Raw genomic sequence first — 13,445 nt, forward strand, 5'->3', positions numbered from 1 at the left:
TCCTCCGCTAAGTCATCCGCACCGAAGAAGCCCCTACTGCGCCTGCGTGCCGATGGCCTTGACTGTGTGGAGTCCCGTGTATCGTAGCGGGTTGCGGAGTGCGCTGCGGGACGCCGAAAACGATCTACGAAAACTCTCTAATATGTAAGGTAGTTAGGTCACGTTACTTTACTTCCTATGAATAGACGTCCTCCGAGGTCAACTCGTAATCCCCCGAGGAGACAGGATTCAGTTTCTTCTACTGTCCTAATTTCTCCCTTTTGGAGAAAGCCTATGGCTTGTCGTTGTGCGAGAGTGAACCAGCAATCCTTCTGCGCCAGAGAAACGCTTTCCGGCGATTTCTCCTGAACCGTGCTGGACGCGGATTTTCAAGGTCACGCACCAGTTGTCAAAGCTGAATATACCCCCCCCCCCCCCCCCCCACAAGCCATTTGCAAGCAGTTGTCGTCACGTGTATGATGTCTACGGCAAGTGCAGCTTCATCGCCTTGGCCAGGGCTCAACAAATATTTCGAACTGACAGAAGCCAAAGATGACAATTTAATTTTTAAGTGCCCTCTGTGTCAGTCACAGCTGAATCTCTTAAGTTGTGCCAAGTCCTCAAGCTCCAACCTGAAAAAGCATGTAAGGTAAGCAAAATTTTTGTTTTTTGCTCTTTAGATTTCTGATTTAATTCTCCTTTGTGCATTGAGTGGCTTCTCAATTGCAAGTATTTCCTCTGCTGAGCTTTACGCTATGCTCATGGCGCTTGAACACATTTTAGGTCACCGTTGTGAAGAAGGCTATTTTGTTTGTAGATTCCCAAAGTGCTCAACTTGCTGTATGTTCTCCTACCGTTACAAAGAATCGCCTCGTACAACAAGCGCGTGTTCAAATGAATCGCGCTCTCCTACTTGACCTTGATATAAAACTATGCTGAGTGCCAAGCCATGTGGGTATTCCAGCTAAGCTGCTTCTGTTAATGATAGCCTAAAAAAACATCGGTTGGCCTACCCCATGGGGATTTTAAACCAGTTATGAAAAAAATCAATTTATGAACTTTGGCAGTTAGAATGGAATCAAAAAACAGACAATGCACTACATAAAATCAAATCTTGTTTAAGATTATGGGAGAGCTCCCATTAGAGGAACCGTTTCCACAGGGTCTTGATGTGCCGCCTGCGTATTAGGCACACGTTTAACACATCTATATTTAATTTGTAATGACGATACCCCGCGTTGTGAGCATTGTGGCAAAACAATTGACTGTCCTGCATATTCTGTGGCACTGTATAGTTACTTGACTCAAAAACGACGAGCATGTTTTGCTAGCATTCCTGGATCCCATCTTTCATTTCATCCAACATTTTTGCTAGGCGATGAACCTCTTGTACCTTTCAGTAAACTTTTGGAATTTCTTAAGCTATCTACACAATGTTTTTTTTTTTTTTAGATAATTGCTTATTGAATATAACTTCTGTACTTACCTGACATTCATGTTTATATTTTTTACACGATTCATGTTCATACTTTTATTGCATCACCAGCTACTATATAGCTCTGTCTTTTCCTTAACCTTTTTTCCTGTAATAGTTTATGCACCAGGCGCAATTTGGCCTAGTTGCTCTTTCGCCATAAAACTCTAATCAATCATTCAACCGCACGCCCAAACGAGTTGCTCGAACGACTGAGTTGCAGAGGTGAGGAATCAAAGTCCCGTCGAGTGACGATTAAAACAAAAAAAGACAAAAAAAAAAGTGCGACTTGCTGTTTCTAGAAATACACAGAAATGTGCATCGAGTAGAAATGCTTCAAACATTACTGATTACGAACGTTATACCACATCTAGCGCAGAAAATTTGATTTTTATGTTTCCAACTACGGAATTAGAAATAAACAACTTAATACAAACACTAGAGAATGATAGTGCTTACGGTGAAGATGGCGTAAAAGATAGACCTATAAAACAAGTTGCCAACTTGATTAGCCAACCACTATCACATATATGTAACCCAGTCTTGGGCACAGGTGCATTCCCAAGTAAATTAAAGATTGCTAGGGTAGCAGTAATACATAAAGGAGGGGATAAAAATTATTTAAACGATTATAGATCAATTTCTCTTCTACCAGTTTTTTTTTTTTTTTTTTCAAAAAGTATAGAACAAGTTATCAATGAACAATTTTTGAACTACTTTAAAAAGACGGATCTTATATCAGACCAACAGTACGGTTTTTAGAAGCAAAAGTCGGCGGAAATGGCATTGTTAAGCATAAAACATAAAATAATTGCTAATCTTGAACACCAACTGTATACAGTAGGCGTATTCATTGATTAAAAAAAAGTGTTCGATTCAATCAAGCACGATAATCTATTGGGAAAACTTCATAGATGTGGGATTAGAGGGAATTCGCTTAGCCTAATAAATAGTTACTTATCTATTATAATGCAATTAAATGCAAAGGTGCAAGCGAGCTGGACAAGAATGACGAAAATGATCAGTGGAGAAGGGGAACAAGAGGGACAAGGGACAAACATAAATCTCCAAACACAGCTAGGTGACTGGTGAGCGTCTGAAAAAAATCCGCCTGGCCCGGGTATCGAACCGGGGACCTCTCCATTACAGGTGGATCGCTCTACAACTGAGCTAACCAGGGGTTAGACGTCAGTAAAGCAAACGGGTTTTATCAGCTACCACCATTCTAACACCAACAAGGGTGAAACCTTGCAAATTGAAGGTTATAATTATAATGCAATTAAATGCAAAGGTGCAAGCGAGCTGGACAAGAATGACGAAAATAATCCCTGGAGAAGGGGAACAAGAGGGACAAAGGACAAACATAAATCTCCAAACACAGCTATGTGACTGGTGAGCGTCTGAAAAAATCCGCCTGCAATATACAGACGTCATTAACGCGAAGTCAAATATGGGTAAAATAAAGCACGGTATTCCGCAGGGCTTTATCCTTGACCGGCTGTTATTTTTAGTGTATATCAACGACATACGTAACGTACCGCTCTCTGGAGATATAAATCTTTACGCTGACGACACTAATATATTTTTTCTGGGAAAAACTTACAAGAAATTGAGCACCATACCAATACGTGGCTCAGAAATGCCTCATTATGGCTCATAGCAAATAAGCTAGAATTAAATACTAAAAAAAACTAAGTATATTGTTTTTAAACCTCGCAATAAGTGTGTCGAGCAAGAAATCCTCATACAATATCACGGCGGTATTATTGAACGGGTTCCCTCACAAATTCCTTGGCGTTTTGTTTCACGAAAACTTAAGCTGGTCTTTTCATGTAGACAAACTAAGAACCGAGATCTCGCACTCCATTGGACTGATCTGTAGAGTTAGACATTTACTGACACGTCAAATAAAGAGTTATACTACGCTTTGGTTCATTTGCGTTTTAACTACTGCCTACTTGTAGGGGGGACAAAACAAAAACAAATATAGACAGCCTATACACACTGTAAAAGCAAGTCTCACGTTTAATAGAAAATGCACCGTACAGGAGTCATACTGCTCGGCTTTTCAGAAAGAACCAGTTATTGAAACTGCAAAATGTCATAAAAAATAAATTATCTTTAATCATCTATAATCAAATAAAGTCCGAGCCAACAGGTTTCTTTCAACAGTATCTTTGGGGAGAACATACTTACAACCTTAGATCCACAAACTACACAAGAGAAAAAGTACGCACAGACTACGGAAACCAGAAACTATCTAAACAAATACCCATTCTTCTATATGACCATCCTGATCTGATGGCTATAACCGAAGACAGTGTATCAATTAGGGCTTTAAAAAGGAACATGAATATGTACTTTCCGTTATATCAAGAGTGACTGCTTTGTAAATTTTTTTTTCTTTTTTTTTCTTTTTGGAGTGCTATGATATGTGCTGTGTCATGCTTTATGCTTTTTTTATCATGGCATGTCATTTTGTTATTTTCTTGACCTTTATCCAGTGCTATCCCGTGTGCATTATTATGTTAATGCTTTTCATATTGTTGTTTACATTTTGCAAATTTTCCTTTCTTTGCCTTCGTGTGTTCCACGCTGAGCGATGTGCGGGGGGGGGGGGGGGGGGGGGAGGGGAGGGGGGTCAACACCTCGTCAGGCATTTTTAATTGCCTTTTGCGACGGCTCTCTAGAAAACTGTTTGATGTAGTTGTCTGAATAAAAACATTGAATCTCTTGAATGTCACACGCGCACACACACACACATACAGACACACAAAGTTACTTCAAGCTGCGTTAGATTGGCGTTCCGGCGACCGGCGCCGAGTGTCGCGCTCGTCGCGGCTTCGCCTCTTCGTGCCTCCAGATTTCGCCACCACGGAACAAACGCGCCGACAGCCGTAAACTTTTTGTTCTTTATTTCAACGTTTATGTTTGCCTTATCCTCCCATGAGGAATATTGCTTAGAAGCAAGAAAAGAACACAAAAAATAGATCTGGACCGGCTGCGCCACACCTGTTGTTTTTCGTCGATGCACTTGAAGAGTGGGCGTGGCAGATCGAGGGTCGACGAACGGGATCGTGAGAAGACTGCCTTCGCCACGCCGGACGGACTGTACGAATTTAAAGTGATGCCGTTCGGACTGTGCACAGCACCGGCGATCTTCCAGCATGTAATTAATGGACACCGTCCTTTCAGGCTTGAAACGGCAAAGCTGTCTCGTCTACCTCGACAACGTCGTGGTATTCGCAAGCGACTTCGACGAGCACCTGAGACGTCTGCGAGCCGTGCTACAGGCTATCCAGAATGCTGGACTGAAACTAAAACCGTCAAAATTTCGGTTCGTTTACGGCAAGTTAAAATTCCTGGGCAATGTTGTGAGTGCTCAGGGTGTAAGCAATGGCCCTGCAAAGACATCCGCTGTCGCCGAATTTCCGAAGCCATCAGACAAGAAAGCCGTTCGAAGATTTCTTGGGCTGCGCCTTACGACGTTTCGTTCGCGATTTTGCCAAGATCTCTGCACCGCTCACGCATCTGACGAAGAACAACGTGAACTTCCGGTGGGGGAAGGAGCAAGAACAAGCATCCAACGAACTGAAGGAAAGACTCCAGTCCTCCAGTCGCCCCCTATCATCGGACACTTCGATCCATCAGCGGAAACGGAAGTTCACACTGAGGCCAGCAGCCCCGGACTCGGCACGGTACTCGTCCAGAGACAAGACGGAGCAGAGAGGGTGATCGCTTACGCAAGCCGGGCACTGTCCAAGGCAGTTCAAAATTACTCAACGACCGACAAGGAATGTCTGCGGTCGTCTGGGCGTTAAGCAAGTTCCGCCCGTACTTTTACGGGATCCCGTTCCGCGTTGTCACGGACCACCACGCTCTCTGTTAGCTCGCCAACCTCAAGGACCCGTCAGGACGCCTCGCTCACTGGAGTCTTCGACTGCAAGAATTCGACGTAACCATTGTGCATAAGTCTGGCCACAAGCATAATGACGCCGACAGTTTTTCCCTAGGATCCCAGCCGAATCTCCTCCCGACATCACCGCCGACGGCGATGACGCCCGTTTTCTCGGCGCAGTACCATGTGTGGGACTCCATGCTCCGCCGCTTGCGGCAGCCAGAATGCATGGGAAAATGGCGGGCCTTTTCCACTAGAGTTAGTATATATGAACTCTATAGTTGCCGGTGAAAGCCGACGCCTACAAGGTTATTTCATTCGAGTGTCAACCCTGAAATATTCACAAGCGCTGCCAGACTACAGCCACACCATTGCTGGCGGACAAACACAAAACGTCTCAACTTGATGTTTTGTGTTTGTCTGCTATTTCGGCCGCCGTCCCCAGTTTTTCAAAAGTCTGTAACGGAGAACCGATCCCGAACAAACTTGCCGAGTGCTCCGAGCATAGTTTATCATACACAGTTTGACCACTTTAGAATAAACCTGTCGTAATCACAAACCACGTGATCGAGGGCCTTGTGTCAATAAAAGTACATTACAGAACTAAACTCATAATATATTATTAACACAATCAAAACTACATTGGCAACCAAACAATTTAAAAAGAGCGAAAAGTTTTCAAATAATTATTTAAGTTTGTAAAAGCTCCCTTTCACGACGGGTGGGTAACCAACGTTTCTGGATCGGATAAGTTGACAAGCTCCGAGAAAAAAGTGACGCGTTGCCATTCACTGCCGCGTCAGCAGAATGCAGCTCCGGAGTTCCCGGTTGGTCCGATAGGGGCGCCGCGTCGCTGGCTTCTCTCTCGTACGTCCACCCAAAGAGCAGATTCATAGGTCTACCCAGCCGACTCCGACCAAACTGTTATGCTCATATTCGCCGCTATGATTTTCAGCGCAGGCGACGTGTATGTGATCTTCGCTACCGAAAGCGAAGCGCGAAGCACTCTGTGCTCTTCCGACCAATCAGTAAGAGCGAAGGGAAACGACCGTTTTTTGTCTTTTTTTGTTTTGTTTGCGCTCGCTCGTCACTCCAAGCTTTCAAACCGTTCCGCGCGTGCTAAAATCTAAAGTGCGGATTTTACGGCAGTATTAGCAGTACGGTGCGACGCTGCTGCGCGCTTATAATAATTAGAGATGTACGTCTTTAATTTGACAGAGATTCTGCCGAGTGTTTTGCGTGCCTCATGACGGCGTATTACGGAGTCTACAGCGCGGCGAAGTAACTCGGACTGCTCATTCTTCCGCTTTCCAACAGACGACAGGTAAACCTCTAAATCAATTTTTTTTTTTGTCAGCGTTCGAAACTCGATTTTTCCATCAGAGCATCGAAATGGATTGCGTATGCAAATCGCCAGGACTTTGGAAGCCTGCCCGGCTTGCCGACGAGCAAGCTGCGCCTGCGTCGTTTGTGCAGCGAGCACTTCGGCGCTACCGTGTTTGCAAGTTCTCAGAAGATTCGTTTGTGGAAAAACGCTTGCCCCACCGTTCTTGTTACGAATCCGTTGCTGCAAGGACTTGCTCCTCTGGGTGAGTTGCTGTCAGAGCAATCTTCAGTTAATTTGACAGCTTCGTGTTTATATGTTAGGATAGAGTACCGATAAAGCACCTACAGTCAGAGATGTAGTCACTTCAAAACAGTAGTTGTTTTCTTTCTTTCTTAATTGCATTGCCTATTGGCGAGTTTGTTTATGGTTTATTTATCGTTTATTCTTATGCAGCTCACCTGCAAACCTTTTCCTTTATTTCGGGGTTGATTTGTTTGTTTCGGTATTCAGAAGTTTAGTTTGTGGGAGTTGTTTATAGAGCCATTTAGATAATTCGATGATAAGTGCTTTTCTCTTAGTTTGTACATTAAAGTAATTAAATTCGTTTTACATATTTGACAACTACTGTGTTTACTGCCTACTACAGTTCTTGGTTCTCCTTTGAGGGCGGTGGACTGCCAACGGAGTTTGTAGATACGTGTTTAAAATACCGCAACTTATTTGAATGGGGTTCAATAAAAAAATACATTTCAATGAACGTGCTGTTTCTGTTTGATTGCATGGTGATGTCACGTGAAGCGCAGTTGTTGTGAAGCGGTTGTTGTGAAGTGTATCGCGCGCGGCTCGTCTGCTAGACCGGTGCCGTGCTGGCCGCTCACAGCGGCCGTTTGCTAGGTTAAGTTGCAGTTGCTAGGTTAAGAAGGTAGCGGCAAATGCCCCTCAAAGGGACTCATTTATCGCTCCGCCACCTCCCCATCCAATAGCGTCCCATCGTTTCCGTGACGTCGCGGCCAACGCGCAAGGGGGGTCTTGCCTTTCTGTACATTGCTTTATCTTTCGACTTTGACTTAGCATTGTGGAAGCCACAAGAGGGACATTAAAGTTTGCCCCCTCCGATAGAAACAAATACGACTTCCGGGGATTAGCTTCCCCGTCCGATGAAAGGCTGCTTTCAGGGGCTCGGTTCCCCCTCCAATGAATACAAAGGTCGCTTTCTTAAAAGTGGGATCGGAGACAAGTTGGAATCCATTGAAGCGAACAAGGAGAGTTTCCAGTGAACTCTTCTTTCGACTGCGGAGAGATTTGAAACGGGCGCATCACGCTTGTGGGAGGAGCTTCTCCTACCTTCTTGACTTGTAACCGACTATAGTGAGACAGCTCTATTTGCCGCTAACGGCAGTGGTGGCGCCATCTGGCAGTCTTTCGAGACCACTTTTAGTCTCCGACCGTACGTATGTTCGCCTTTCTGCCACTAGTGCCTCGTGGCGCAAGTTTTTCCTTACCATGGTGGAGGCTACAGCTGAACTCGGCTGGCCGCGTAGCGGCGCTCGTGTCGGAGCTCACCCGACCCGCTCGTCGGGTTTGCCTCGGTATGCTTGGATACGCGTGAAACACATCGTTTTTGTGTAGGTTCACGGAGTCTATTAACAATGTTGCCAGCGTGATAATGTCCGGATTGCGTCAGCATTTCATGGGAATTTTGAAGTAAATTCACGCCCGCCGGGTCTTCTTAGTTTTGGCAGTTTTCGACATTCGGCACCTAGGCAAGCACCTCGGAGAAATGGCTGCGTCTATCGTGGTTTCCGGAGCATAGACCGCTCTGGTTTAGTCGTTTGCGGACTGAAATACCGCGAACTTCCCTTTTCTGGTGTGTTGTGTTTGTGCGAGAAGTACAGGCATAAACTGCTGCATACATTCCAAAGCCACACTAGGAAAGAATGCCAATATGAAGACGTCTTCGCCATACGAAGAAGTCATTTGAAGAAAGCTACGTCGAGGCCTACTACTAGAACATCTGAGGTGGTGAAAACGGCTAAAAATTATTTCCCTCGTGCGTTCTTTAAGTGCGTGATAACCTAGGTCCCTTGCGTGAGCGTGCCATTTCGGAGACGTGTATAACTATAGGGGGTAAGAATTTCAAGACATCACTTCCGATCAGCTGATCAGCGCGGATTCGTGTCGTCCGTGTGAACGTTCGGTAGATATTAGCCGTTATTTCTACATTGCATGCTACAGCTTGGCAGCAACTGTGTACAAATTGTGAGACATTCTCGTTGTCTATGTCAAACGAGTTCATTTGTGTGAGCATATATGCATGCTGCAGTGCCTGATACAGCAACATGCTTGCTAACGTTAGTCAAGAAGCATGTTGAGCGCGTTAGTTTAAAGTCGCTTTATGTTAACAACTTATTTCTTACCGTAGCAGTTGTGCTTAATAAATTCACGATAATGTTGTCTTATTAATTTCATGACGCTTCTGTTATCTGTTTCAAGTCAAAATGAATACATTTTTAGCGAACTCGCTGAGCCCATGAGAATGCGAAATAGGAAGACAGGGGTGCAAAGGCCAATGTGAAAATTTTACTGCCCAACTACTCAGCTTTTTTATTGTAACACGAATGCACTTCCTCTCGAGAAACACTAATCGAAAGTTAGAGATGACGGAGGAGGTGGCAGTTGCAAACAAGAAAGCCCGGCTCCTGTGATCGATAACTGCATGTATTTTTGGCCTTGGTGTTTGGCAGACTGGTCGCGATTTTTACAGCGCAGCTCTTAGGCGCCCGTTTCCGGCTTGAGCGGCGTCGCCGTCGGCGTCAGCATAACCGCGCCGTGCATTATCGGACGCGTGACGTCACTGATGACGTTATCAGTGACGTCATCGCAATGACGTCATCCTCGTCGTCATTGCCAACGTTATTAGATTAGCTCAGTTACGGAACTGCTCATAGACGCCGCATTCACGGACAGTACCACTGATCTCTATGACAATTGCTGGATCGCGCTTCCCCGCACTGAAAATGAAGTCACCGTCGGCCATCTTACGAGATATGCTCTAGCGCTGTCAAGCCTAGACAGTTACCATGGTTAGCGTGTGTAGGACACGTGACAACAGAGACAACCGCCGCCTTGACAACGCTTCCGTGGAACCGGTAAGATGGCCGACTGGTGGCCTCAATCGCGCAATGAGCTCGAAGCGGGGAAGCGCGATCCAGCAATTGTCATAGAGATCAGTGCACAGAACCACCCTCACTCACCACGACTCGCCAAGCGTCGCTCGACGCGCCGCCAGACGGCTGCTTTGGTAACTGAATCAGGATACGTATGTTTCAACGTTACTAGAAACGTAAAAACCAGCGGAAAAAAAAAAAAACTTTTTGTAGTAAGTTTTATTGGAGTTTAGTACAAAATGAGGGGCGCGTGATGTTTTCTAAAATCTTTGGTTTGCAAGGTTTTGCGGTACAATTAATATTGTTTTCATACAACCATGCCTCAGCGGTGATTTCAGGTAGCGCGTCCCGACCTAGGCTCATCTTGACTTCGGGGTAAATTCGCGGCGCGTCAGCTGGGGAGACGGGGGTGGCATCCCGGTGTGATTTACGTCTTGCAATTTACAGTGTTAATAATTTTTTCTTTAACCCTGTAGCCCTTTCCACTGTATCTGTTTCGGCTCCGAAATGGCCGATTGAAGCCAAAATATATGTTAGGTGCAGTTCCTCGAGTGACCGCTGCAGGGTAAATGGCGGCGTTGTGATCGCCATTTGGCGCTTCAACTGGGCTTTTTGGAACGCATAGTTATGAAACGAAAATATAGATGGCGCTTCGAACGACGCTTGGCGGTTTGAAGTGAGTGAGGGGGGTACCCCCCTCCACGGGAGTTCCACAACTGAGGTAATCTAATAACGTTGGTCATTGCCATCATCACGATGACGTCATCCTAGTCATCATCACGATTACGTCACTGATGACGTCATCACTGGTGACGTCATCGTGATGACGTCATCACGATGCCGTCATCCTCATTGTCATGGTCATCATCACGATGATGTCACCTTACTTCACGGGGGTCACGTGACCTCACGGGAGTCACGTGACCTCACGGTTACGCCGACGCCGCTCGGAGGGAGGAGTAGCACGCAGGATGAGGAGAGAGGAGGGTATACGTTGCCCCCAATACCCTTTCCTCCTCCTCCTCAAGAGCTGCGCTCTAATTTGGTGTTACAGGGGGTTGTAAACGACTTTCATTTTTTCATGGAAAAATAAACATTTCACAGTGTTCTTCTACAATGTTATCCTTGTCAAACATTTGTTGCGGCAACAAATAAAAGGTAGAAAACATATTTTGTTAGTTTTCCTGTGACAAATATATGTGGGAGTGTTTATCGAAAACTGGATAGTGGATACGGCGCTGACAGCGGATGCGAGCCCGTGCTTGTGGATGCTGGTCATAGACGAATATGAGATATCAACTATGACATGAATCCTCTTTTACTTGAATATAACACGATCAGAAAATAGTACTTGGAAGCAACCCAAAGCTATAGGCACCTACGCTCCTATTCATTGCATTATACCGTCTAAAAATTGTAGAAACCATAAGAGTGCATATTGTCACGAATGACAAAAGCTGAGGCGAAGAATAACTGAAGAAACTAAACGTTTAATGAGGCGAACATGTGCCCAAAAAAAAAAAGGAAAAACAGAAGATGAGAACAAAGCGTCGCGGGCGTCGAAGTCGGCGTAACAGCATGTTCGAGCGCTGGGGCGAGACTGACTGCAGATCGCCACGCGGAGCCCCTTAAGGAGTATTCACACGAGGGAGAAATCCCGGGGATTTCTCCCCGGCACGCGCATCCCACGGCGAAAACGTCAGGCTTTGCGATGTGCAAAAGCCTCGCGTTTTCATCTCGTGACGGCGTGCCGGGGAGAAATCCCCGGGAGTTCTCCCTCGTGTGAATACCCCTTTATGCACACGCGTTGGCCTCTGGAACAATCGACCTGGAAGGTTCGGCGACTAGAACATTCGCCCCTCAAACAGGCAACAGAGTTCTCAAATTTACCAGAACATTACACTGCAAGAATAAACAAAAGGACGCGTAACTCCCGGGAATCGAGCCCTGGCTCTCCGCGTGGGAGGCAAGCGCGATAACCGTTAGGCCACGGCCTTTTTTTTTTAGTTTATTTAAGTTTTATATATACATGATTAAAAGGATGACAGGCTTTTTTTCCAACCAGAGAAACATGTCTTGCGTGGTTACAGTGTCGCTCGGACAACGGCACGCACTCCCGGCTTCGGATCCGACAAGGCTAGCACTCTGAGCTATCGCTTCCTCACAATCCCCGATAGGTTTATGTCCTCAGTGAGGTAAAGGGCACATGTTCCACAATAAAAAAAAGCGGCTGCCGCCCGCCGAGGGTCATGGCGCTTCAATCTTCACCTCTCGAAGTGAGTTCTCGATTTTGCAATCTTGCATTCAATTGCGACCAGCACTCTAAACCAGGTTGCTCCGTTACTTCAGTCAAAGAGCAGACGTACTTAAACCCGTCGACGAAATGCTGCCAGGCGGGCTTTTCTCTCTCCGCTACTTCTAAGTGGTCCGTCCTCGCTCTCCATATTGCATGGAGGCCAAGGAGGGCTAGTACTTCCCACGCCGTGCTCTCTGGCCCCTCTCCGAACTTCAAAAATTTTGCCCGTTTCCATCCCACATACAAGTCGAACCTCAAGACCGCTCGGAATTGTGCCCAAAAAAGTTCCGCATTGGTGCAATACAAAAACACACGTTGTAAAGTTTCCGGCGTTGGATACAATACACAATTTGTAGACCATGGTTCATAAAACCCCTTCTTGACCCGCCAGGTCTTGACAGGCAACACTTCAAAATGAAAGCGCGAAAAGAAGTTTTTGGTACTTGTTTTGACGGGTTATCTCCGCAGCCGTTGAAAAACATCCGACTCGACATTCCTTCCATCCACCACGCGATATAACGGCGGCGGCGTAAGCAAGTCTAGAGTGTCCCAGTACAAGGTCTTCCTATTAACCTTCTTCAAGTACTCCTCCGAGAACCTTGCTTTGCAAAACTCAATCGCTGCCGCTATTTCCTTATAAAACTTCAAAACACGCGAACAGGAGTTCCCGGTCTCACCCTCCCTCCCAGATTTACCGTTAGGCCACGGCCGCGCTGCCTACTTGGCGCGCGGCAATATTAACAATCATGTGGCTGCAACAGAATCTACTTGCAGAGTTCATTTCCTAAAATGATGTGCGCAGGGGCTGCCGACGTGCCCATGACCCCTGATTTCGCAATGAAAAGCCAGCGTCCCGCCGAGCTTGCCCAGAACTTGGCCGGCCTTGCGGACCGAGCAGGCTGCGACGACAGCGCCACCACGCTCGCGTGAACGGAGGGGGCCGGCTTTCCGAAGTGCGGCTAATCGGAGCTTGTCAACTGAGCCGATCTAGTAACGTGGGGGTAACTAACCACTTTTTATATATCGGTTTTGTTGTTTCGTATCTAACCCCCCCCCCCCCCCCCCCCCAGCACCTTGGCGGATGCCTCGTAATCTTATTTTTCGCCGCCTTTCACCGCTTCTTTTCACCCCTTACTCCGGAAAGCGTTGTCTGACACTTACATACACTACCTTATTGCACTGCATTATAATTGCACAACTTTCGCAATTAATACTGGAACACGCGTTGACTATTTTCGCCGTTGGCGTAGCGGATACGTGTCGGGGGGCTATATTATAATGCAACGTGCACAGTGTTGCATGCA

At 46.1% G+C, this 13,445-nt stretch overlaps 1 pseudogene; it reads right to left on the reverse strand.

Annotated features, from left to right (window-relative positions):
- Positions 1-12,080: 12,080 nt before the first annotated feature.
- On the reverse strand, positions 12,081-13,442 carry LOC120840807 (annotated as a pseudogene).
- Between the last annotated feature and the right edge of the window lie 3 nt (positions 13,443-13,445).

This window comes from Ixodes scapularis, unplaced genomic scaffold (assembly GCF_016920785.2).
Source record: "Ixodes scapularis isolate PalLabHiFi unplaced genomic scaffold, ASM1692078v2 PGA_scaffold6__148_contigs__length_123643588, whole genome shotgun sequence".
NCBI classification, from domain to species: domain Eukaryota; kingdom Metazoa; phylum Arthropoda; class Arachnida; order Ixodida; family Ixodidae; genus Ixodes; species Ixodes scapularis.